This window comes from Fundulus heteroclitus, unplaced genomic scaffold, assembly GCF_011125445.2.
Source record: "Fundulus heteroclitus isolate FHET01 unplaced genomic scaffold, MU-UCD_Fhet_4.1 scaffold_804, whole genome shotgun sequence".
Classification (NCBI taxonomy): domain Eukaryota; kingdom Metazoa; phylum Chordata; class Actinopteri; order Cyprinodontiformes; family Fundulidae; genus Fundulus; species Fundulus heteroclitus.
In genome coordinates, this window is record NW_023397257.1 from 1 (window position 1) to 23027 (window position 23027).

At 40.8% G+C, this 23027-nt stretch overlaps 8 non-coding genes across 8 annotated transcripts; all 8 read right to left on the reverse strand.

The window, feature by feature from the left end:
• Window positions 1–546: 546 nt before the first annotated feature.
• On the reverse strand, window positions 547–628 carry trnal-uag. The gene has a single exon. It is a non-coding gene; the product is annotated as a tRNA-Leu (tRNA).
• A 3977-nt stretch (window positions 629–4605) lies between these two features.
• On the reverse strand, window positions 4606–4687 carry trnal-uag. Its single transcript has one exon. It is a non-coding gene; the product is annotated as a tRNA-Leu (tRNA).
• A 1940-nt stretch (window positions 4688–6627) lies between these two features.
• trnal-uag lies at window positions 6628–6709 on the reverse strand. The gene has a single exon. It is a non-coding gene; the product is annotated as a tRNA-Leu (tRNA).
• A 1946-nt stretch (window positions 6710–8655) lies between these two features.
• Window positions 8656–8737, reverse strand: trnal-uag. The gene has a single exon. It is a non-coding gene; the product is annotated as a tRNA-Leu (tRNA).
• Window positions 8738–10681: 1944 nt separating this feature from the next.
• Window positions 10682–10763, reverse strand: trnal-uag. Its single transcript has one exon. It is a non-coding gene; the product is annotated as a tRNA-Leu (tRNA).
• A 1944-nt stretch (window positions 10764–12707) lies between these two features.
• On the reverse strand, window positions 12708–12789 carry trnal-uag. Its single transcript has one exon. It is a non-coding gene; the product is annotated as a tRNA-Leu (tRNA).
• Window positions 12790–14732: 1943 nt separating this feature from the next.
• On the reverse strand, window positions 14733–14814 carry trnal-uag. The gene has a single exon. It is a non-coding gene; the product is annotated as a tRNA-Leu (tRNA).
• Window positions 14815–16758: 1944 nt separating this feature from the next.
• trnal-uag lies at window positions 16759–16840 on the reverse strand. Its single transcript has one exon. It is a non-coding gene; the product is annotated as a tRNA-Leu (tRNA).
• Between the last annotated feature and the right edge of the window lie 6187 nt (window positions 16841–23027).

Sequence of the window (23027 nt, forward strand, 5' to 3'; positions counted from 1 at the left end):
GAAAAGGAAAACAATTTTGGTAGTCCTTTCATTTCATGTTTCCTTCAAAAAAACAACAACATAATTCCTGATGCGCATTTATTTGTGTGTGCGATGCAAAATCAACTGTTAGACTCTTGCTATTTTCTAATAAACTTTCTGTGAGGATTTAGGAGGTAAAAGGTAGTTAAGTCAAGAACAAAGGTTTTTGGATTAAACAACTGCGACGTGTCACCATGGCCTTCTTGTACCCAAAACACCTAGACAGCGGTTAGGTGCATCAAGTTTTGGGTTATGGGCCCAGCAAACTCCCGTTGTACCACTCGGCTTTCCCTGTAGCCCAAGTGGAATCTTGTAAGGTTTAGCTTGCTTCTTGCGTTGTTTTGGGCTAGCTGATGAAATGAGAGAACAAGTGAGAGAGGCAAGATGTGTTGAGAAGTTTGTTCACTTCCTGGCAGATTGTAAACGCAAAAGACTGGCCAACATTATGCCATCTGTGTGAGAAGCCTATTCAATTGTCATTCTCTTAAGTGACAGAAAGAAACTCCTTGTTATTCCAAGGAAGAATGGCAGTGGTGGGATTTGAACCCACGCCTCCACAGAGACTGGAGCCTAAATCCAGCGCCTTAGACCACTCGGCCACACTACCCACAAGTGCAAAGAAAACGGTCACCAATTCGGCCAAACCTTGAACAAGTCAGAACAACATTATTGGCCTTTAGCGGCTTCTTGAAATTGGTTGGAAATCATGCTACCACCAATGATTTGCCATGTGTTCATCGTGCTGCTCTAATACTGATCTCATTCAAAACCTTTCTGTGCAGAACACATGGCAAAGGCGGTTAAAGTCCATGGTTGAGTGCCAATCCCTCTGCTTTGGGGTAAATCATTTTTGACCAAGAAAATAAGGTCAGGCCACACACATGTCAAGAAGATGTATTCCAACCGAGCATTTTGAAATGATGACATAAAACACATTTTAGCATATCTATTGCTGTTTTTCTTTTGTATTTCTTAAAATCTTCATGTTAATCTCAACAAAAACCCTTTGCTGTTGTGAAGGGACTAACATTGAGTGCACTGGAGAATGTGAGCAGTGACAGCACTACTTCTCTAATGCTTCGCTAGGCAAGCACATCACATTTAGAGCTATCCATCCATCCATTTTCTAACACGTCTATCCCTTGTGGGGTCGCGGGTGCTGGTGCCTATCTCCAGCTGTCAATGGGCGTGAGGCGGGGTACACCCTGGACAGGTCGCCAGTCTATCGCTGACATTTAGAGCTAAATACCCTTAAACTAACTTTCCACACTACCAAGTGGATCCAGCCCTGCACATGAATAGCATCAATAGTTTCTATGGTGGATTTCTAGAATCCTTTCATGGTATGCTCTGCTCGGTTTACCACCAAGAGGGTTGCCAAAAATTTAGGAATAATGTTGCATTCCATTTGCAGTCGGAAATCCCGGTTTCCGATGAAAACATCAAATGTAACACCAGCTATAGTCAGACTTTCCTATCCGAAAGTCAGCTAAAGTTTTTAAGGCTGATTTTCGGATCCAATATGGTAGTTTTTCACATAAACAACAGTAAGCTGTGAAAAAGATATTTATTTTACAAGATACACTTGTAAGAATGCTTCTAAAATCACTGATACATGTAGCGGGTGCAACTCGGAACCGAAGAAGAAATTAAAAGTGGTGTTTGCATTTGAAAGTACAACTTCAAAGAATGTTTATAAGAGGTACTACAAAGAAAACAACAGCCTTCCTGGCCATGGCCATTTTGGAATGCTAACCTTTTGTTTTTAGTTGACAATCTTGAATTCTGTGACAGTGTTAACTCAAACGCTTTTTACTCGGGTTTACCTACTTCCCAGCTCCTATTTTTCAATTGCAAGGAAAAAGGAATTCAACATAAGGACTGGAGTAATCGGATCACACACCATGCATATCCTCTGTGGTAAGAAATACCAAGAGTACTATGAAAAGTTGTTTTAACTATGCTATTTAAGAGGACATTTTCAAACTGTGTAAATCAAGTTGAAAAGGAAAACAATTTTGGTATGTCCTTTCATTTCATGTTTCCTTCAAAAAAACAAACAACATAATTCCTGATGCATTTATTTGTGTTCGATACAAAATCAACTGTTAGACTCTTGCTATTTTCTAATAAACTTTCTGTGAGGATTTAGGAGTGTAAAAGGTCAGTTAAGTCAAGAACAAAGGTTTTTGGATTTAAACAACTGCGACGTGTCACCATGGCCTTCTTGTACCCAAAACACCTAGACAGCGGTTTAGGTGCATCAAGTTTTGGGTTATGGGCCCAGCAAACTCCCGTTGTACCACTCGGCTTTCCCTGTAGCCCAAGTGGAATCTTGTAAGGTTTAGCTTGCTTCTTGCGTTTTTGGGCTAGCTGATGAAATGAGAGAACAAGTGAGAGAAGCAAGATGTGTTGAGAAGTTTGTTCACTTCCTGGCAGATGTAAACGCAAAAGACTGGCCAACATTATGCCATCTGTGTGAGAAGCCTATTCAATTGTCATTCTCTTAAGTGACAGAAAGAAACTCCTTGTTATTCCAAGGAGCGAAGGGCAGTGGTGGGATTTGAACCCACGCCTCCACAGAGACTGGAGCCTACATCCACGCGCCTTAGACCACTCGGCCACACTACCACCCACAAGTGCAAAGAAAACGGTCACCAATTCGGCCAAACCTTGAACAAGTCAGAACAACATATTGGCCTTTACGGCTTCTTGAAATTGGTTGGAAATCATGCTACCACCAATGATTGCCATGTGTTTCATCGTGCTGCTCTAATACTGATCTCATTCAAAACCTTTCTGTGCAGAACACACTGGCAAAGGCGGTTTAAAGTCCATGTGTGAGTGCCCAATCCCTCTGCTTGGGGTAAATCATTTTTGACAAGAAAATAAGGTCAGGCCACACACATGTCAAGAAGATGTATTCCCAACCGAGCATTTTGAAATGATGACATAAAACGAGACACATTTTAGCATATCTATATGCTGTTTTTCTTTTGTATTTCTTAAAATCTTCATGTTAATCTCAACAAAACCCTTTGCTGTTGTGAAGGGACTAACATTGAGTGCACTGGAGAATGTGAGCAGTGACAGCACTGACTTCTCTAAATGCTTCGCTCAAGCAAGCACACCACATTTAGGGCTATCCATCCATCCTTCTTCTAACATGTCTATCCCTTGTGGGGTCGCTAGGGGTGCTGGTGCCTATCTCCAGCTGTCAATGGGCGTGAGGCGAGGTACACCCTGGACAGGTCGCCAGTCTATCGCTGACATTTAGAACTAAATACCCTTAAACTAACTTTTCCACACTACCAAGTGGATCCAGCCCTGCACATGAATAGCATCAATAGTTTCTATTGTGGATTTCTAGAATCCTTTCATGGTATGCTCTGTTCGGTTTACCACCAAGAGGGTTGCCAAAATATTCAGGAATAATGTTGCATTCCATTTGCAATCGGAAATCCCGGTTTCCGATGAAAACATCAAATGTAACACCAGCTATAGTCAGACTTTCCTCTCCGAAAGTCAGCTAAAGTTTTAAAGGCTGATTATCGGATCCAGTATGGTAGTTTTTCGCATAAACAACAGTAAGTTGTGAAAAATATATTTATTTTACAAGATACACTTGTAAGAATGCGTCTAAAATCACTGAAACATGTAGCAGGTGCAACTCGGAATCTAAGAAATTAAAAGTGGTGTTTGCATTTGGAAAGTACAACTTCAAAGAATGTTTATAAAAGGTACTGCAAAGAAAACAACAGCCTTCCTGGCCATGGCCATTTTGGAATGCTAACCTTTTGTTTTTGGTTGACAATCTTGAATTCTCTGACAGTGTTAACTCAAACGCTTTTTACTCGGGTTTACCTATTTCCCAGCTCCTATTTTTCAATTGCAACGAAAAAGGAATGCAACACAAGGACTGGAGTAATTGGATCCCACACCCTTGTATATCCTCTGTGGTAAGAAATACCAAGAGTACTATGAAAAGATGTTTTAACTCTGCTATTTAAGAGGACATTTTCAAACTGTGGAAATCAAGTTGAAAAGGAAAACTATTTTGGTATGTCCTTTCATTTCATGTTTCCTTCAGAAAAAGAACAACATAATTCCTAATGCATTTATTTGTGTTCGATACAAAATCAACTGCTAGACTCTTGCTATTTTCTAATAAACTTTCTGTGAGGATTTAAGAGTGTAAAAGGTCAGTTAAGTCAAGAACAAAGGTTTTTGGATTAAACAACTGCGACGTGTCACCATGTCCTTCTTGTACCCAAAACACCTAGACAGCGGTTTAGGTGCATCAAGTTTTGGGTTATGGGCCCAGCAAACTCCCGCTGTACCACTCGGCTTTCCCTGTAGCCCAAGTGGAATCTTGTAAGGTTTAGCTTGCTTCTTGCGTTTTTGGGCTAGCTGATGAAATAAGAGAACAAGTGAGAGAGGCAAGATGTGCTAAGAAGTTTGTTCACTTCCTGGCAGATGTAAACGCAATAGAATGGCCAACATTATGCCATCTGTGTGAGAAGATTATTCGATTGTCATTCTCCTAAGTGACAGAAAGAAACTCCATGTTATTACAAGGAAGAATGGCAGTGGTGGGATTCGAACCCACGCCTCCACAGAGACTGGAGCCTAAATCCAGCGCCTTAGACCACTCGGCCACACTACCCACAAGTGCAAAGAAAGCGGTCACCAATTCGGCCAAACTTTGAACAAGTCAAAACAACATTATTGGCCTTTAGCGGCTTCTTGAAATTGGTTGGAAATCATGCTACCACCAATGATTTGCCATGTGTTCATCGTGCTGCTCTAATACTGATCTCATTCAAAACCTTTCTGTGCAGAACACATGGCAAAGGTGGTTAAAGTCCATGGTTGAGTGCCAATCCCTCTGCTTTGGGGTAAATCATTTTTGACCAAGAAAATAAGGTCAGGCCACACACATGTCAAGAAGATGTATTCGCACCAAGCATTTTGAAACGATGACATAAAACGCATTTTAGCATATCTATATGCTGTTTTATTTTGTATTTCTTGAAATCTTCGTGTTAATCTCAACAAAATCCCTTTGTTGTTGTGAAGGGTCTAACATTGAGTGCACTGGAGAATGTGAGCAGTGACAGCTCTACTTCTCTAATGCTTCGCTAAGCAAGCACATCACATTTAGAGCAATCCATCCATCCATTTTCTAACACGTCTATCCCTTGTGGGGTCGTTAGGGGTGCTGGTGCCTATCTCCAGCTGTCAATGGGCGTGAGGCGGGGTACACCCTGGACAGGTCGCCAGTCTAATGCTGACATTTAGAGCTAAATATCCTTAAACTAACTTTTCCACACTACCATGTGTATCCAGCCCTGCACATGAATAGCATCAATAGTTTCTATCGTGGATTTCTAGAATCCTTTCATGGTATGCTCTGCTCGGTTTACCACCAAGATGGTTGCCAAAATATTCAGGAATAATGTTGTATTCCATTTGCAGTCGGAAATCCCAGTTTCCGATGAAAACATCAAATGTAACACCAGCTATAGTCAGACTTTCCTCTCCGAAAGTCAGCTAAAGTTTTAAAGGCTGATTATCGGATCCAATATGGTAGTTTTTCGCATAAACAACAGTAAGCTGTGAAAAATATGTTTATTTTACAAGATACACTTGTAAGAATGCGTCTAAAATCACTGATACATGTAGCAGGTGCAACTCGGAACCGAAGAAATTAAAAGTGGTGTTTGCATTTGGAAAGTACAACTTCAAAGAATGTTTATAAGAGGTACTACAAAGAAAACAACAGCCTTCCTGGCCATGACCATTTTGGAATGCTAACCTTTTGTTTTTAGTTGACAATCTTGAATTCTCTGACAGTGTTAACTCAAACGCTTTTTACTCGGGTTTACCTACTTCCCAGCTCCTATTTTTCAATTGCAAGGAAAAAGGAATGCAACATAAGGACTGGAGTAATTGGATCCCACACCCTTGTATATCCTCTGTGGTAAGAAATACCAAGAGTACTATGAAAAGTTGTTTTAACTATGCTATTTAAGAGGACATTTTCAAACTGTGTAAATCAAGTTGAAAAGGAATATTATTTTGGTATGTCCTTTCATTTCATGTTTCCTTCAGAAAAAAAAACATAATTCCTGATGCATTTATTTGTGTTTGATACAAAATCAACTGCTAGACTCTTGCTATTTTCTAATAAACTTTCTGTGAGGATTTAGGAGTGTAAAAGGTCAGTTAAGTCAAGAACAAAGGTTTTTGGATTAAACAACTGCGACGTGTCACCATGTCCTTCTTGTACCCAAAACACCTAGACAGCGGTTTAGGTGCATCAAGTTTTGGGTTATGGGCCCAGCAAACTCCCGCTGTACCACTCGGCTTTCCCTGTAGCCCAAGTGGAATCTTGTAAGGTTTAGCTTGCTTCTTGCGTTTTTGGGCTAGCTGATGAAATGAGAGAACAAGTGAGAGAGGCAAGATGTGTTAAGAAGTTTGTTCACTTCCTGGCACATGTAAACGCAATAGAATGGCCAACATTATGCCATCTGTGTGAGAAGATTATTCGATTGTCATTCTCCTAAGTGACAGAAAGAAACTCCCTGTTATTACAAGGAAGAATGGCAGTGGTGGGATTTGAACCCACGCCTCCACAGAGACTGGAGCCTAAATCCAGCGCCTTAGACCACTCGGCCACACTACCCACAAGTGCAAAGAAAGCGGTCACCAATTCGGCCAAACTTTGAACAAGTCAAAACAACATTATTGGCCTTTAGCGGCTTCTTGAAATTGGTTGGAAATCATGCTACCACCAATGATTTGCCATGTGTTCATCGTGCTGCTCTAATACTGATCTCATTCAAAACCTTTCTGTGCAGAACACATGGCAAAGGTGGTTAAAGTCCATGGTTGAGTGCCAATCCCTCTGCTTTGGGGTAAATCATTTTTGACCAAGAAAATAAGGTCAGGCCACACACATGTCAAGAAGATGTATTCGCACCAAGCATTTTGAAATGATGACATAAAACGCATTTTAGCATATCTATATGCTGTTTTATTTTGTATTTCTTGAAATCTTCGTGTTAATCTCAACAAAATCCCTTTGTTGTTGTGAAGGGACTAACATTGAGTGCACTGGAGAATGTGAGCAGTGACAGCACTACTTCTCTAATGCTTCGCTAAGCAAGCACACCACATTTAGGGCTATCCATCCATCCATTTTCTAACACGTCTATCCCTTGTGGGGTCGTTAGGGGTGCTGGTGCCTATCTCCAGCTGTCAATGGGCGTGAGGCGGGGTACACCCTGGACAGGTCGCCAGTCTATCGCTGACATTTAGAGCTAAATACCCTTAAACTAACTTTTCCACACTACCAAGTGAATCCAGCCCTGCACATGAATAGCATCACTAGTTTCTATCGTGGATTTCTAGAATCCTTTCATGGTATGCTCTGCTCGGTTTACCACCAAGATGGTTGCCAATATATTCAGGAATAATGTTGCATTCCATTTGCAGTCGGAAATCCCAGGTTTCCGATGAAAATATCAAATGTAACACCAGCTATAGTCAGACTTTCCTCTCAGAAAGTCAGCTAAAGTTTTAAAGGCTGATTATCGGATCCAATATGGTAGTTTTTCACATAAACAACAGTAAGCTGTGAAAAATATGTTTATTTTACAAGATACACTTGTAAGAATGCGTCTAAAATCACTGATACATGTAGCAGGTGCAACTCGGAACCGAAGAAATTAAAAGTGGTGTTTGCATTTGGAAAGTACAACTTCAAAGAATGTTTATAAGAGGTACTACAAAGAAAACAACAGCCTTCCTGGCCATGGACCATTTTGGAATGCTAACCTTTTGTTTTTAGTTGACAATCTTGAATTCTCTGACAGTGTTAACTCAAACGCTTTTTACTCGGGTTTACCTACTTCCCAGCTCCTATTTTTCAATTGCAAGGAAAAAGGAATGCAACATAAGGACTGGAGTAATTGGATCCCACACCCATTGTATATCCTCTGTGGTAAGAAATACCAAGAGTACTATGAAAAGTTGTTTTAACTATGCTATTTAAGAGGACATTTTCAAACTGTGTAAATCAAGTTGAAAAGGAATATATTTTGGTATGTCCTTTCATTTCATGTTTCCTTCAGAAAAAAACAACATAATTCCTGATGCATTTATTTGTGTTCGATACAAAATCAACTGCTTAGACTCTTGCTATTTTCTAATAAACTTTCTGTGAGGATTTAGGAGTGTAAAAGGTCAGTTAAGTCAAGAACAAAGGTTTTTGGATTAAACAACTGCGACGTGTCACCATGTCCTTCTTGTACCCAAAACACCTAGACAGCGGTTTAGGTGCATCAAGTTTTGGGTTATGGGCCCAGCAAACTCCCGTTGTACCACTCGGCTTTCCCTGTAGCCCAAGTGGAATCTTGTAAGGTTTAGCTTGCTTCTTGCGTTTTTGGGCTAGCTGATGAAATGAGAGAACAAGTGAGAGAAGGCAAGATGTGTTGAAGAAGTTTGTTCACTTCCTGGCAGATGTAAACGCAATAGACTGGCCAACATTATGCCATCTGTGTGAGAAGCCTATTCAATTGTCATTCTCTTAAGTGACAGAAAGAAACTCCTTGTTATTCCAAGGAAGAATGGCAGTGGTGGGATTTGAACCCACGCCTCCACAGAGACTGGAGCCTAAATCCAGCGCCTTAGACCACTCGGCCACACTACCCACAAGTGCAAAGAAAAGCGGTCACCAATTCGGCCAAACCTTGAACAAGTCAGAACAACATTATTGGCCTTTAGCGGCTTCTTGAAATTGGTTGGAAATCATGCTACCACCAATGATTTGCCATGTGTTCATCGTGCTGCTCTAATACTGATCTCATTCAAAACCTTTCTGTGCAGAACACATGGCAAAGGCGGTTAAAGTCCATGGTTGAGTGCCAATCCCTCTGCTTTGGGGTAAATCATTTTTGACCAAGAAAATAAGGTCAGGCCACACACATGTCAAGAAGATGTATTCCAACCGAGCATTTTGAAATGATGACATAAAACACATTTTAGCATATCTATATGCTGTTTTCTTTTGTATTTCTTAAATCTTCATGTTAATCTCAACAAAAACCCTTTGCTGTTGTGAAGGGACTAACATTGAGTGTACTGGAGAATGTGAGCAGTGACAGCACTGCTTCTCTAATGCTTCGCTAAGCAAGCACATCACATTTAGAGCTATCCATCCATCCATTTTCTAACACGTCTATCCCTTGTGGGGTCGCTAGGGGTGCTGGTGCCTATCTCCAGCTGTCAATGGGCGTGAGGCGGGGTACACCCTGGACAGGTCGCCAGTCTAATCGCTGACATTTAGAGCTAAATACCCTTAAACTAACTTTTCCACACTACCAAGTGGATCCAGCCCTGCACATGAATAGCATCAATAGTTTCTATGGTGGATTTCTAGAATCCTTTCATGGTATGCTCTGCTCGGTTTACCACCAAGAGGGTTGCCAAAATATTTAGGAATAATGTTGCATTCCATTTGCAGTCGGAAATCCCGGTTTCCTGATGAAAACATCAAATGTAACACCAGCTATAGTCAGACTTTCCTATCCGAAAGTCAGCTAAAGTTTTTAAGGCTGATTTTCGGATCCAATATGGTAGTTTTTCACATAAACAACAGTAAGCTGTGAAAAAGATATTTATTTTACAAGATACACTTGTAAGAATGCTTCTAAAATCACTGATACATGTAGCGGGTGCAACTCGGAACCGAAGAAATTAAAAGTGGTGTTTGCATTTGGAAAGTACAACTTCAAAGAATTTTTATAAGAGGTACTACAAAGAAAACAACAGCCTTCCTGGCCATGGCCATTTTGGAATGCTAACCTTTTGTTTTTAGTTGACAATCTTGAATTCTGTGACAGTGTTAACTCAAACGCTTTTTACTCGGGTTTACCTACTTCCCAGCTCCTATTTTTCAATTGCAAGGAAAAAGGAATTCAACATAAGGACTGGAGTAATCGGATCCCACACCCATGCATATCCTCTGTGGTAAGAAATACCAAGAGTACTATGAAAAGTTGTTTTAACTATGCTATTTAAGAGGACATTTTCAAACTGTGTAAATCAAGTTGAAAAGGAAAACAATTTTGGTATGTCCTTTCATTTCATGTTTCCTTCAAAAAAACAACAACATAATTCCTGATGCATTTATTTGTGTTCGATACAAAATCAACTGTTAGACTCTTGCTATTTTCTAATAAACTTTCTGTGAGGATTTAGGAGTGTAAAAGGTCAGTTAAGTCAAGAACAAAGGTTTTTGGATTAAACAACTGCGACGTGTCACCATGGCCTTCTTGTACCCAAAACACCTAGACAGCGGTTTAGGTGCATCAAGTTTTGGGTTATGGGCCCAGCAAACTCCCGTTGTACCACTCGGCTTTCCCTGTAGCCCAAGTGGAATCTTGTAAGGTTTAGCTTGCTTCTTGCGTTTTTGGGCTAGCTGATGAAATGAGAGAACAAGTGAGAGAAGCAAGATGTGTTGAGAAGTTTGTTCACTTCCTGGCAGATGTAAACGCAAAAGACTGGCCAACATTATGCCATCTGTGTGAGAAGCCTATTCAATTGTCATTCTCTTAAGTGACAGAAAGAAACTCCTTGTTATTCCAAGGAAGAATGGCAGTGGTGGGATTTGAACCCACGCCTCCACAGAGACTGGAGCCTAAATCCAGCGCCTTAGACCACTCGGCCACACTACCCACAAGTGCAAAGAAAACGGTCACCAATTCGGCCAAACCTTGAACAAGTCAGAACAACATTATTGGCCTTTAGCGGCTTCTTGAAATTGGTTGGAAATCATGCTACCACCAATGATTTGCCATGTGTTCATCGTGCTGCTCTAATACTGATCTCATTCAAAACCTTTCTGTGCAGAACACATGGCAAAGGCGGTTAAAGTCCATGGTTGAGTGCCAATCCCTCTGCTTTGGGGTAAATCATTTTTGACCAAGAAAATAAGGTCAGGCCACACACATGTCAAGAAGATGTATTCCAACCGAGCATTTTGAAATGATGACATAAAACACATTTTAGCATATCTATATGCTGTTTTCTTTTGTATTTCTTAAAATCTTCATGTTAATCTCAACAAAAACCCTTTGCTGTTGTGAAGGGACTAACATTGAGTGTACTGGAGAATGTGAGCAGTGACAGCACTAGCTTCTCTAATGCTTCGCTAAGCAAGCACACCACATTTAGAGCTATCCATCCATCCATTTTCTAACACGTCTATCCCTTGTGGGGTCGCTAGGGGTGCTGGTGCCTATCTCCAGCTGTCAATGGGCGTGAGGCGGGGTACACCCTGGACAGGTTGCCAGTCTATCGCTGACATTTAGAAGCTAAATACCCTTAAACTAACTTTTCCACACTACCAAGTGGATCCAGCCCTGCACATGAATAGCATCAATAGTTTCTATGGTGGATTTCTAGAATCCTTTCATGGTATGCTCTGCTCGGTTTACCACCAAGAGGGTTGCCAAAATATTTAGGAATAATGTTGCATTCCATTTGCAGTCGGAAATCCCGGTTTCTGATGAAAACATCAAATGTAACACCAGCTATAGTCAGACTTTCCTATCCGAAAGTCAGCTAAAGTTTTTAAGGCTGATTTTCGGATCCAATATGGTAGTTTTTCACATAAACAACAGTAAGCTGTGAAAAAGATATTTATTTTACAAGATACACTTGTAAGAATGCTTCTAAAATCACTGATACATGTAGCGGGTGCAACTCGGAACCGAAGAAATTAAAAGTGGTGTTTGCATTTGGAAAGTACAACTTCAAAGAATGTTTATAAGAGGTACTACAAAGAAAACAACAGCCTTCCTGGCCATGGCCATTTTGGAATGCTAACCTTTTGTTTTTAGTTGACAATCTTGAATTCTGTGACAGTGTTAACTCAAACGCTTTTTACTCGGGTTTACCTACTTCCCAGCTCCTATTTTTCAATTGCAAGGAAAAAGGAATTCAACATAAGGACTGGAGTAATTGGATCCCACACCCATGCATATCCTCTGTGATAAGAAATACCAAGAGTACTATGAAAAGTTGTTTTAACTATGCTATTTAAGAGGACATTTTCAAACTGTGTAAATCAAGTTGAAAAGGAAAACAATTTTGGTATGTCCTTTCATTTCATGTTTCCTTCAAAAAAACAACAACATAATTCCTGATGCATTTATTTGTGTTCGATGCAAAATCAACTGTTAGACTCTTGCTATTTTCTAATAAACTTTCTGTGAGGATTTAGGAGTGTAAAAGGTCAGTTAAGTCAAGAACAAAGGTTTTTGGATTAAACAACTGCGACGTGTCACCATGGCCTTCTTGTACCCAAAACACCTAGACAGCGGTTTAGGTGCATCAAGTTTTGGGTTATGGGCCCAGCAAACTCCCGTTGTACCACTCGGCTTTCCCTGTAGCCCAAGTGGAATCTTGTAAGGTTTAGCTTGCTTCTTGTGTTTTTGGGCTAGCTGATGAAATGAGAGAACAAGTGAGAGAAGCAAGATGTGTTGAGAAGTTTGTTCACTTCCTGGCAGATGTAAACGCAAAAGACTGGCCAACATTATGCCATCTGTGTGAGAAGCCTATTCAATTGTCATTCTCTTAAGTGACAGAAAGAAACTCCTTGTTATTCCAAGGAAGAATGGCAGTGGTGGGATTTGAACCCACGCCTCCACAGAGACTGGAGCCTAAATCCAGCGCCTTAGACCACTCGGCCACACTACCCACAAGTGCAAAGAAAACGGTCACCAATTCGGCCAAACCTTGAACAAGTCAGAACAACATTATTGGCCTTTAGCGGCTTCTTGAAATTGGTTGGAAATCATGCTACCACCAATGATTTGCCATGTGTTCATCGTGCTGCTCTAATACTGATCTCATTCAAAACCTTTCTGTGCAGAACACATGGCAAAGGCGGTTAAAGTCCATGGTTGAGTGCCAATCCCTCTGCTTTGGGGTAAATCATTTTTGACCAAGAAAATAAGGTCAGGCCACACACATGTCAAGAAGATGTATTCCAACCGAGCATTTTGAAATGATGACATAAAACACATTTTAGCATATCTATATGCTGTTTTCTTTTGTATTTCTTAAAATCTTCATGTTAATCTCAACAAAAACCCTTTGCTGTTGTGAGGGGACTAACATTGAGTGTACTGGAGAATGTGAGCAGTGACAGCACTACTTCTCTAATGCTTCGCTAAGCAAGCACACCACATTTAGAGCTATCCATCCATCCATTTTCTAACACGTCTATCCCTTGTGGGGTCGCTAGGGGTGCTGGTGCCTATCTCCAGCTGTCAATGGGCGTGAGGCGGGGTACACCCTGGACAGGTTGCCAGTCTATCGCTGACATTTAGAGCTAAATACCCTTAAACTAACTTTTCCACACTACCAAGTGGATCCAGCCCTGCACATGAATAGCATCAATAGTTTCTATGGTGGATTTCTAGAATCCTTTCATGGTATGCTCTGCTCGGTTTACCACCAAGAGGGTTGCCAAAATATTTAAGAATAATGTTGCATTCCATTTGCAGTCGGAAATCCCGGTTTCCGATGAAAACATCAAATGTAACACCAGCTATAGTCAGACTTTCCTATCCGAAAGTCAGCTAAAGTTTTTAAGGCTGATTTTCGGATCCAATATGGTAGTTTTTCACATAAACAACAGTAAGCTGTGAAAAAGATATTTATTTTACAAGATACACTTGTAAGAATGCTTCTAAAATCACTGATACATGTAGCGGGTGCAACTCGGAACCGAAGAAATTAAAAGTGGTGTTTGCATTTGGAAAGTACAACTTCAAAGAATTTTTATAAGAGGTACTACAAAGAAAACAACAGCCTTCCTGGCCATGGCCATTTTGGAATGCTAACCTTTTGTTTTTAGTTGACAATCTTGAATTCTGTGACAGTGTTAACTCAAACGCTTTTTACTCGGGTTTACCTACTTCCCAGCTCCTATTTTTCAATTGCAAGGAAAAAGGAATTCAACATAAGGACTGGAGTAATCGGATCCCACACCCATGCATATCCTCTGTGGTAAGAAATACCAAGAGTACTATGAAAAGTTGTTTTAACTATGCTATTTAAGAGGACATTTTCAAACTGTGTAAATCAAGTTGAAAAGGAAAACAATTTTGGTATGTCCTTTCATTTCATGTTTCCTTCAAAAAAAACAACAACATAATTCCTGATGCATTTATTTGTGTTCGATACAAAATCAACTGTTAGACTCTTGCTATTTTCTAATAAACTTTCTGTGAGGATTTAGGAGTGTAAAAGGTCAGTTAAGTCAAGAACAAAGGTTTTTGGATTAAACAACTGCGACGTGTCACCATGGCCTTCTTGTACCCAAAACACCTAGACAGCGGTTTAGGTGCATCAAGTTTTGGGTTATGGGCCCAGCAAACTCCCGTTGTACCACTCGGCTTTCCCTGTAGCCCAAGTGGAATCTTGTAAGGTTTAGCTTGCTTCTTGCGTTTTTGGGCTAGCTGATGAAATGAGAGAACAAGTGAGAGAAGCAAGATGTGTTGAGAAGTTTGTTCACTTCCTGGCAGATGTAAACGCAAAAGACTGGCCAACATTATGCCATCTGTGTGAGAAGCCTATTCAATTGTCATTCTCTTAAGTGACAGAAAGAAACTCCTTGTTATTCCAAGGAAGAATGGCAGTGGTGGGATTTGAACCCACGCCTCCACAGAGACTGGAGCCTAAATCCAGCGCCTTAGACCACTCGGCCACACTACCCACAAGTGCAAAGAAAACAGGTCACCAATTCGGCCAAACCTTGAACAAGTCAGAACAACATTATTGGCCTTTAGCGGCTTCTTGAAATTGGTTGGAAATCATGCTACCACCAATGATTTGCCATGTGTTCATCGTGCTGCTCTAATACTGATCTCATTCAAAACCTTTCTGTGCAGAACACATGGCAAAGGCGGTTAAAGTCCATGGTTGAGTGCCAATCCCTCTGCTTTGGGGTAAATCATTTTTGACCAAGAAAATAAGGTCAGGCCACACACATGTCAAGAAGATGTATTCCAACCGAGCATTTTGAAATGATGACATAAAACACATTTTAGCATATCTATATGCTGTTTTCTTTTGTATTTCTTAAAATCTTCATGTTAATCTCAACAAAAACCCTTTGCTGTTGTGAAGGGACTAACATTGAGTGTACTGGAGAATGTGAGCAGTGACAGCACTGCTTCTCTAATGCTTCGCTAAGCAAGCACACCACATTTAGAGCTATCCATCCATCCATTTTCTAACACGTCTATCCCTTGTGGGGTCGCTAGGGGTGCTGGTGCCTATCTCCAGCTGTCAATGGGCGTGAGGCGGGGTACACCCTGGACAGGTTGCCAGTCTATCGCTGACATTTAGAACTAAATACCCTTAAACTAACTTTTCCACACTACCAAGTGGATCCAGCCCTGCACATGAATAGCATCAATAGTTTCTATGGTGGATTTCTAGAATCCTTTCATGGTATGCTCTGCTCGGTTTACCACCAAGAGGGTTGCCAAAATATTTAGGAACAATGTTGCATTCCATTTGCAGTCGGAAATCCCGGTTTCCGATGAAAACATCAAATGTAACACCAGCTATAGTCAGACTTTCCTATCCGAAAGTCAGCTAAAGTTTTTAAGGCTGATTTTCGGATCCAATATGGTAGTTTTTCACATAAACAACAGTAAGCTGTGAAAAAGATATTTATTTTACAAGATACACTTGTAAGAATGCTTCTAAAATCACTGATACATGTAGCGGGTGCAACTCGGAACCGAAGAAATTAAAAGTGGTGTTTGCATTTGGAAAGTACAACTTCAAAGAATTTTTATAAGAGGTACTACAAAGAAAACAACAGCCTTCCTGGCCATGGCCATTTTGGAATGCTAACCTTTTGTTTTTAGTTGACAATCTTGAATTCTGTGACAGTGTTAACTCAAACGCTTTTTACTCGGGTTTACCTACTTCCCAGCTCCTATTTTTCAATTGCAAGGAAAAAGGAATTCAACATAAGGACTGGAGTAATCGGATCCCACACCCATGCATATCCTCTGTGGTAAGAAATACCAAGAGTACTATGAAAAGTTGTTTTAACTATGCTATTTAAGAGGACATTTTCAAACTGTGTAAATCAAGTTGAAAAGGAAAACAATTTTGGTATGTCCTTTCATTTCATGTTTCCTTCAAAAAAAACAACAACATAATTCCTGATGCATTTATTTGTGTTCGATACAAAATCAACTGTTAGACTCTTGCTATTTTCTAATAAACTTTCTGTGAGGATTTAGGAGTGTAAAAGGTCAGTTAAGTCAAGAACAAAGGTTTTTGGATTAAACAACTGCGACGTGTCACCATGGCCTTCTTGTACCCAAAACACCTAGACAGCGGTTTAGGTGCATCAAGTTTTGGGTTATGGGCCCAGCAAACTCCCGTTGTACCACTCGGCTTTCCCTGTAGCCCAAGTGGAATCTTGTAAGGTTTAGCTTGCTTCTTGCGTTTTTGGGCTAGCTGATGAAATGAGAGAACAAGTGAGAGAAGCAAGATGTGTTGAGAAGTTTGTTCACTTCCTGGCAGATGTAAACGCAAAAGACTGGCCAACATTATGCCATCTGTGTGAGAAGCCTATTCAATTGTCATTCTCTTAAGTGACAGAAAGAAACTCCTTGTTATTCCAAGGAAGAATGGCAGTGGTGGGATTTGAACTCACGCCTCCACAGAGACTGGAGCCTAAATCCAGCGCCTTAGACCACTCGGCCACACTACCCACAAGTGCAAAGAAAACGGTCACCAATTCGGCCAAACCTTGAACAAGTCAGAACAACATTATTGGCCTTTAGCGGCTTCTTGAAATTGGTTGGAAATCATGCTACCACCAATGATTTGCCATGTGTTCATCGTGCTGCTCTAATACTGATCTCATTCAAAACCTTTCTGTGCAGAACACATGGCAAAGGCGGTTAAAGTCCATGGTTGAGTGCCAATCCCTCTGCTTTGGGGTAAATCATTTTTGACCAAGAAAATAAGGTCAGGCCACACACATGTCAAGAAGATGTATTCCAACCGAGCATTTTGAAATGATGACATAAAACACATTTTAGCATATCTATATGCTGTTTTCTTTTGTATTTCTTAAAATCTTCATGTTAATCTCAACAAAAACCCTTTGCTGTTGTGAAGGGACTAACATTGAGTGTACTGGAGAATGTGAGCAGTGACAGCACTGCTTCTCTAATGCTTCGCTAAGCAAGCACACCACATTTAGAGCTATCCATCCATCCATTTTCTAACACGTCTATCCCTTGTGGGGTCGCTAGGGGTGCTGGTGCCTATCTCCAGCTGTCAATGGGCGTGAGGCGGGGTACACCCTGGACAGGTTGCCAGTCTATCGCTGACATTTAGAACTAAATACCCTTAAACTAACTTTTCCACACTACCAAGTGGATCCAGCCCTGCACATGAATAGCATCAATAGTTTCTATGGTGGATTTCTAGAATCCTTTCATGGTATGCTCTGCTCGGTTTACCACCAAGAGGGTTGCCAAAATATTTAGGAACAATGTTGCATTCCATTTGCAGTCGGAAATCCCGGTTTCCGATGAAAACATCAAATGTAACACCAGCTATAGTCAGACTTTCCTATCCGAAAGTCAGCTAAAGTTTTTAAGGCTGATTTTCGGATCCAATATGGTAGTTTTTCACATAAACAACAGTAAGCTGTGAAAAAGATATTTATTTTACAAGATACACTTGTAAGAATGCTTCTAAAATCACTGATACATGTAGCGGGTGCAACTCGGAACCGAAGAAATTAAAAGTGGTGTTTGCATTTGGAAAGTACAAATGCAAATGTAAGTTTATAAGAGGTACTACAAAGAAAACAACAGCCTTCCTGGCCATGGCCATTTTGGAATGCTAACCTTTTGTTTTTAGTTGACAATTTAGCTGAGCAGTGACAGCACTACTTCTCTAATGCTTCGCTAGGCAAGCACACCACATTTAGAGCTATCCATCCCGTTTTCCGATGAAAACATCTATTGTAACGGGTAGAGAATCCACACAGTAGAACAGGTCAAGCAGGCGGTGCACACAAACTCTGGAGCACAGCTCACACATGGCAATGAGAGACAAACTGGCAGAGAATGGCAGTGGAAGGCAGGTATTTAAAGACGGAGCTCCATGTGGAAACACTTTCACGGAATTAACAGTGGCAGGTGAAGCTGATTATAGTGACAGAGGATAGCATGTAGCATGGAATGCTGGAAACAAAAGGTCCAGTCATGACAGGGGGTTTAATAATACTGCACACACATGTTTTTAAAGAGTTTTTCATCTAAACTTCTTAGTTAGGTGAACTTTTTTCATAATTACAAATAAATGAAAACATTTTTATTTTTAGGTGTTTTTGTAATTTATTTCCATCCACATTACTAAAATGTCTGTGAAAGCTCAGGTTTTTAGATACATTTTATTGCAACTGTACATGTTTATTTTGGCAAGTGAGCTGGGGAAGAACTAAACAGACAATCCAATAAAAACATTCTGCAAATTCCTAATACCAACAGCTCATGTTTATCATTGGATAAACTTTGTTGTTCAAATTGTACAGTTCTTGCTTTGCACATGAGAGGTAGTAGGATTAACTTATTCTCCATATAAGTTCACAAGAGCAAAGGATTTTTAGTGATTAATTTTATATATTGAACTAAAGAAAGGCTGAAAACAGGAAGACACGGCGAATACTATGAAAAAATATATATCTTGTCAATTTAAAATGCATAAATGTAGAATATCTTCTCTACATGGCTGTTGGTAGATATTACCACATAAAATATGCAAATGCATTGAATCCAGTTATTCTTGTCCTAATATCTATAGATATATAGAATATATAGATATATTCTTCCAAGCCAGTTACAAGTGATCGAAGACTTGAGCCTGTTTTCTGAATTTCTGTTAAACTGTGGAAGTTTGAAGGTTGGTTATCCTTGTTGTATTGCTTTTACTACAACACTTTTTACTTCCACTCCACTCCCCCTTTGTTTTTGCACAACACTGTATAAACAGGCAGCTTCTTTAGGAACTTCTTTTGACTATGTGCAGCACTACTTACAACAGTAAGTCTGTATTCTTCCTTATTATTCTATTACATATAACATGGTCATTACATTTTTATTCAGTAATTTTTTTAATTTTTTATTTGAGGTAATGTTACGATTTTATAAGCTGTAATCAGGTTTTGGCATCACTGATTTCTTGTATTTACCTGACAATGTTTCTATTCTATTGTATTCTATTTTTTGTTCATATGGTTTTCAGTTACCCACTCCTGCCATGTGGGGCTGCCAGTGTGCTTAGCTAATAGGTAGGAGATTTTAAAGGGAAAAAAATACTTTTTTCCTGTCATTCTTTGATAAATCTTTATAACACCAGCTCGAATGCAGTCTTCATTAACTGCTCCTTCTTTTTCTTCTCAAGGTCATGTGAATAGGCGTTTGTGTGCGTGTGCATGTAAGTCTGCCAGAGGCCCCTGCGATTGGTATTCAAGCCCACGTTTAGTCATTCTCATGTGCTGATTGAGCTTGTTGTCTAAATGAGGAGCAGTTAATTACCTCCTCACAGCAGCTCTGTTCACCATGCAGCGTACCCACCAAGACCACAGAACAAAACACAATACAGCACCCCTGGTAAACAAATTGGACAGAGGGAAATGAGACTGCATAACATCAGAACTCTTTAACAGAAATAATAAAGGGAGAAAATGTGGGGCTCAGATTTAAGAATGAGTGTCTGAAAGAGTAAGGGGACTCAGGCAAGTAAAGAAAGAGAAGAAGAGAGTAAAAGGTGAAGGTAATATATAAAACAGGATAGGTGAAAGAAAAATAACATGACCCTGGTGAATAAATCAGAAGCTAAATCATGACAGTGAGGCATTAAAGGTATACTATGCAACCGGGGTTGATTTTCCAGCGAGGCTCCCCCCAGAGGGCGAAAGTAAAAGTGCACTGTCGTAAAGATGCTCAGCTGTTCTGGTTTCTCCGTCAAGCTAGGCGCGGTTGTTTTGAGCTTAGCAGACAGGCAAACGCAACGAAAAGTGGAAAAAACGGCAGTACAAACAATGACTAACACAGTGAAGGTATGAACATCAAGCTTCCCGCAGCGCTATCTTGGCGAGGCGGCGGCCGCTGCCGCCGCCGCCGCCGCCGCCGCCGCCGCCGCCGCCGCCTCGCCAAGCCGCGGCCCCTGCCGCAGCCGCCTCGTCCGTTTTATTATTATTATTATTATTATTTTTTTTTTTTTTTTTTTCTGTTGGCGAGACGCTACCGCCACCGCCTCGCCAAGCCGCGGCCGCCGCCGCCGCCTCGCCGCGGCTGCCGCGGTAGCGTCTCGCCAACATAAAAAAAAAAAAAATAAAAAAAAAAAAATAAAAAAATAATAATAATAAAAATAAAACTCGATATGCTTGCATGTTTATGTTGTTGCTTTCGCGCGTGCATATAGTGAATGGCAGGGCAAAAACACATGGAGTTCTCCCCGTAAAGCAAGACTTCTGTGGGTGCGGGCCGTGAGCTCTTGCTCTTGCAAGTGCGGTATTTCCCCCACAGACCCCCAGGGCGGCCGAGAAAACCTTTGTTCGACCTGAAATGACTCATTTAATCATCCAAAATGGTATGGAACACATTAATTAACTGAAAAATGTTGCATAGTATGCCTTTAATTGCATTACAGAAAATGAAGAACTTTATCACAATATTCTAATTTTCTGAGACAGTCCTGTATGTATGTCCAATTCCACATTCTTCCATCCATGAGGCCCAAGCACCCCAAGGAATTTGATGCTACTGACACGCTCCATGAGGGAGATGTGACTTGGCTGAATTTTCCTGAAGTCTACGATGATCTCTTTTGTTTTATTGTCATTCCACCTCAGGAAACTGAAATTACCTTTGTAAATTTGGATAGAAACGCAGTCCAATGCAATGGACATGCAATGGAAAATAACCTTGTGTGATTTCTTCAATGAAAAAATTTGAGTAACAAAATACATAAACAGCAAAATATGCAGAGTTGATGATAAACTCCTTCACCTGCTGATTCACTGAAGGCTGCTTCATAAAGAGAAGTCAGCATGGCATGGTGGCATCCCCTAGGCAAGCCCTGCTTCAAAAAAAATTCAAACACACCCCATCAATATGAGTAATCTCACAGCTAATGTCTAATATCTAATAGCCTTAATCACAAGCCCCTGCTACGGTTCTCTCCGCACTTTGTTAATAAATCATAGTATTAATGAAAAATGGGCCATATTACAGTATACTTCTGCTAGGCCATGGCACAGCCCCATTTGTTAAAGTAGCTTCCTGTGATCACAGTCTCATTTTAGTTCCTTTCCTGTCTCTTTCTTCTCACTATCTTCTATTTTTCCGATTATCTTCCTGTCATTTGGGTTAATTTATTTTATTCATCTCTTTTAAAGGCATACTATGCAACATTTTTCAGTTAATTAATGTGTTCCATACCATTTTGGATGATTAAATGAGTCATTTCAGGTCGAACAAAGGTTTTCTCGGCCGCCCTGGGGGTCTGTGGGGGAAATACCGCACTTGCAAGAGCAAGAGCTCACGGCCCGCACCCACAGAAGTCTTGCTTTACGGGGAGAACTCCATGTGTTTTTGCCCTGCCATTCACTATATGCACGCGCGAAAGCAACAACATAAACATGCAAGCATATCGAGTTTTATTTTTATTATTATTATTTTTTTATTTTTTTTTTTTTATTTTTTTTTTTTTTATGTTGGCGAGACGCTACCGCGGCAGCCGCGGCGAGGCGGCGGCGGCGGCCGCGGCTTGGCGAGGCGGTGGCGGTAGCGTCTCGCCAACAGAAAAAAAAAAAAAAATAATAATAATAATAATAATAATAAAACGGACGAGGCGGCTGCGGCAGGGGCCGCGGCTTGGCGAGGCGGCGGCGGCGGCGGCGGCGGCGGCGGCCGCCGCCTCGCCAAGATAGCGCTGCGGGAAGCTTGATGTTCATACCTTCACTGTGTTAGTCATTGTTTGTACTGCCGTTTTTTCCACTTTTCGTTGCGTTTGCCTGTCTGCTAAGCTCAAAACAACCGCGCCTAGCTTGACGGAGAAACCAGAACAGCTGAGCATCTTTACGACAGTGCACTTTTACTTTCGCCCTCTGGGGGGAGCCTCGCTGGAAAATCAACCCCGGTTGCATAGTATACCTTTAAAAAACATGAAATGTCATACATTCTGGATTCATTACAAATCAACTGAAATATCGCAAGCCTTTTATTGTTTTAATATCGCTGATTATGGCGTACACGAAAACTCAAAAATCCTATCTCAAAATATTAGAATATTTCCTCATACCAAGTAAAAAAATATTATAACAGCAAAACAAAATCAAACATTTGAAAATGTCCATTAATGCACTCAGTACTTGGTTGGGAATCCTTTTGCACAGATTACTGCATCAATGCGGCGTGGCATGGAGGCAATCAGCCTGTGGCATTGCTGAGGTGTTATGGATGCCCAGGATGCTTCAATAGCGGCCTTTAGCTCATTTGCATTGTTGGCTCTGGTGTCTTTCAGCTTCTTCTTCACAATACCCCACAAATTCTCTATGGGGTTCAGGTCAGGGGAATTGGCAGGCCAATCAAGGACAGTAATGCCATGGTCAGTACACCAGTTACTGGTGGTTTTGGCACTGTGGGCAGGTGCCAGATCATGCTGGAAAATGAAATCATAATCTCCATAGAGCTTTTCAGCAGATGGAAGCATGTAGTGCTCTAAATTCTCTTGGTACACAGCTGCATTTACTCTGGACTTGATGAAACACAGTGGACCAACACCAGCAGCTGACATGGCTCCCCAAACCATCGTTGACTGTGGGAACTTCACACTGGATTTCAAGAAACTTGGATTTTGCGCCTCTCCAGCCT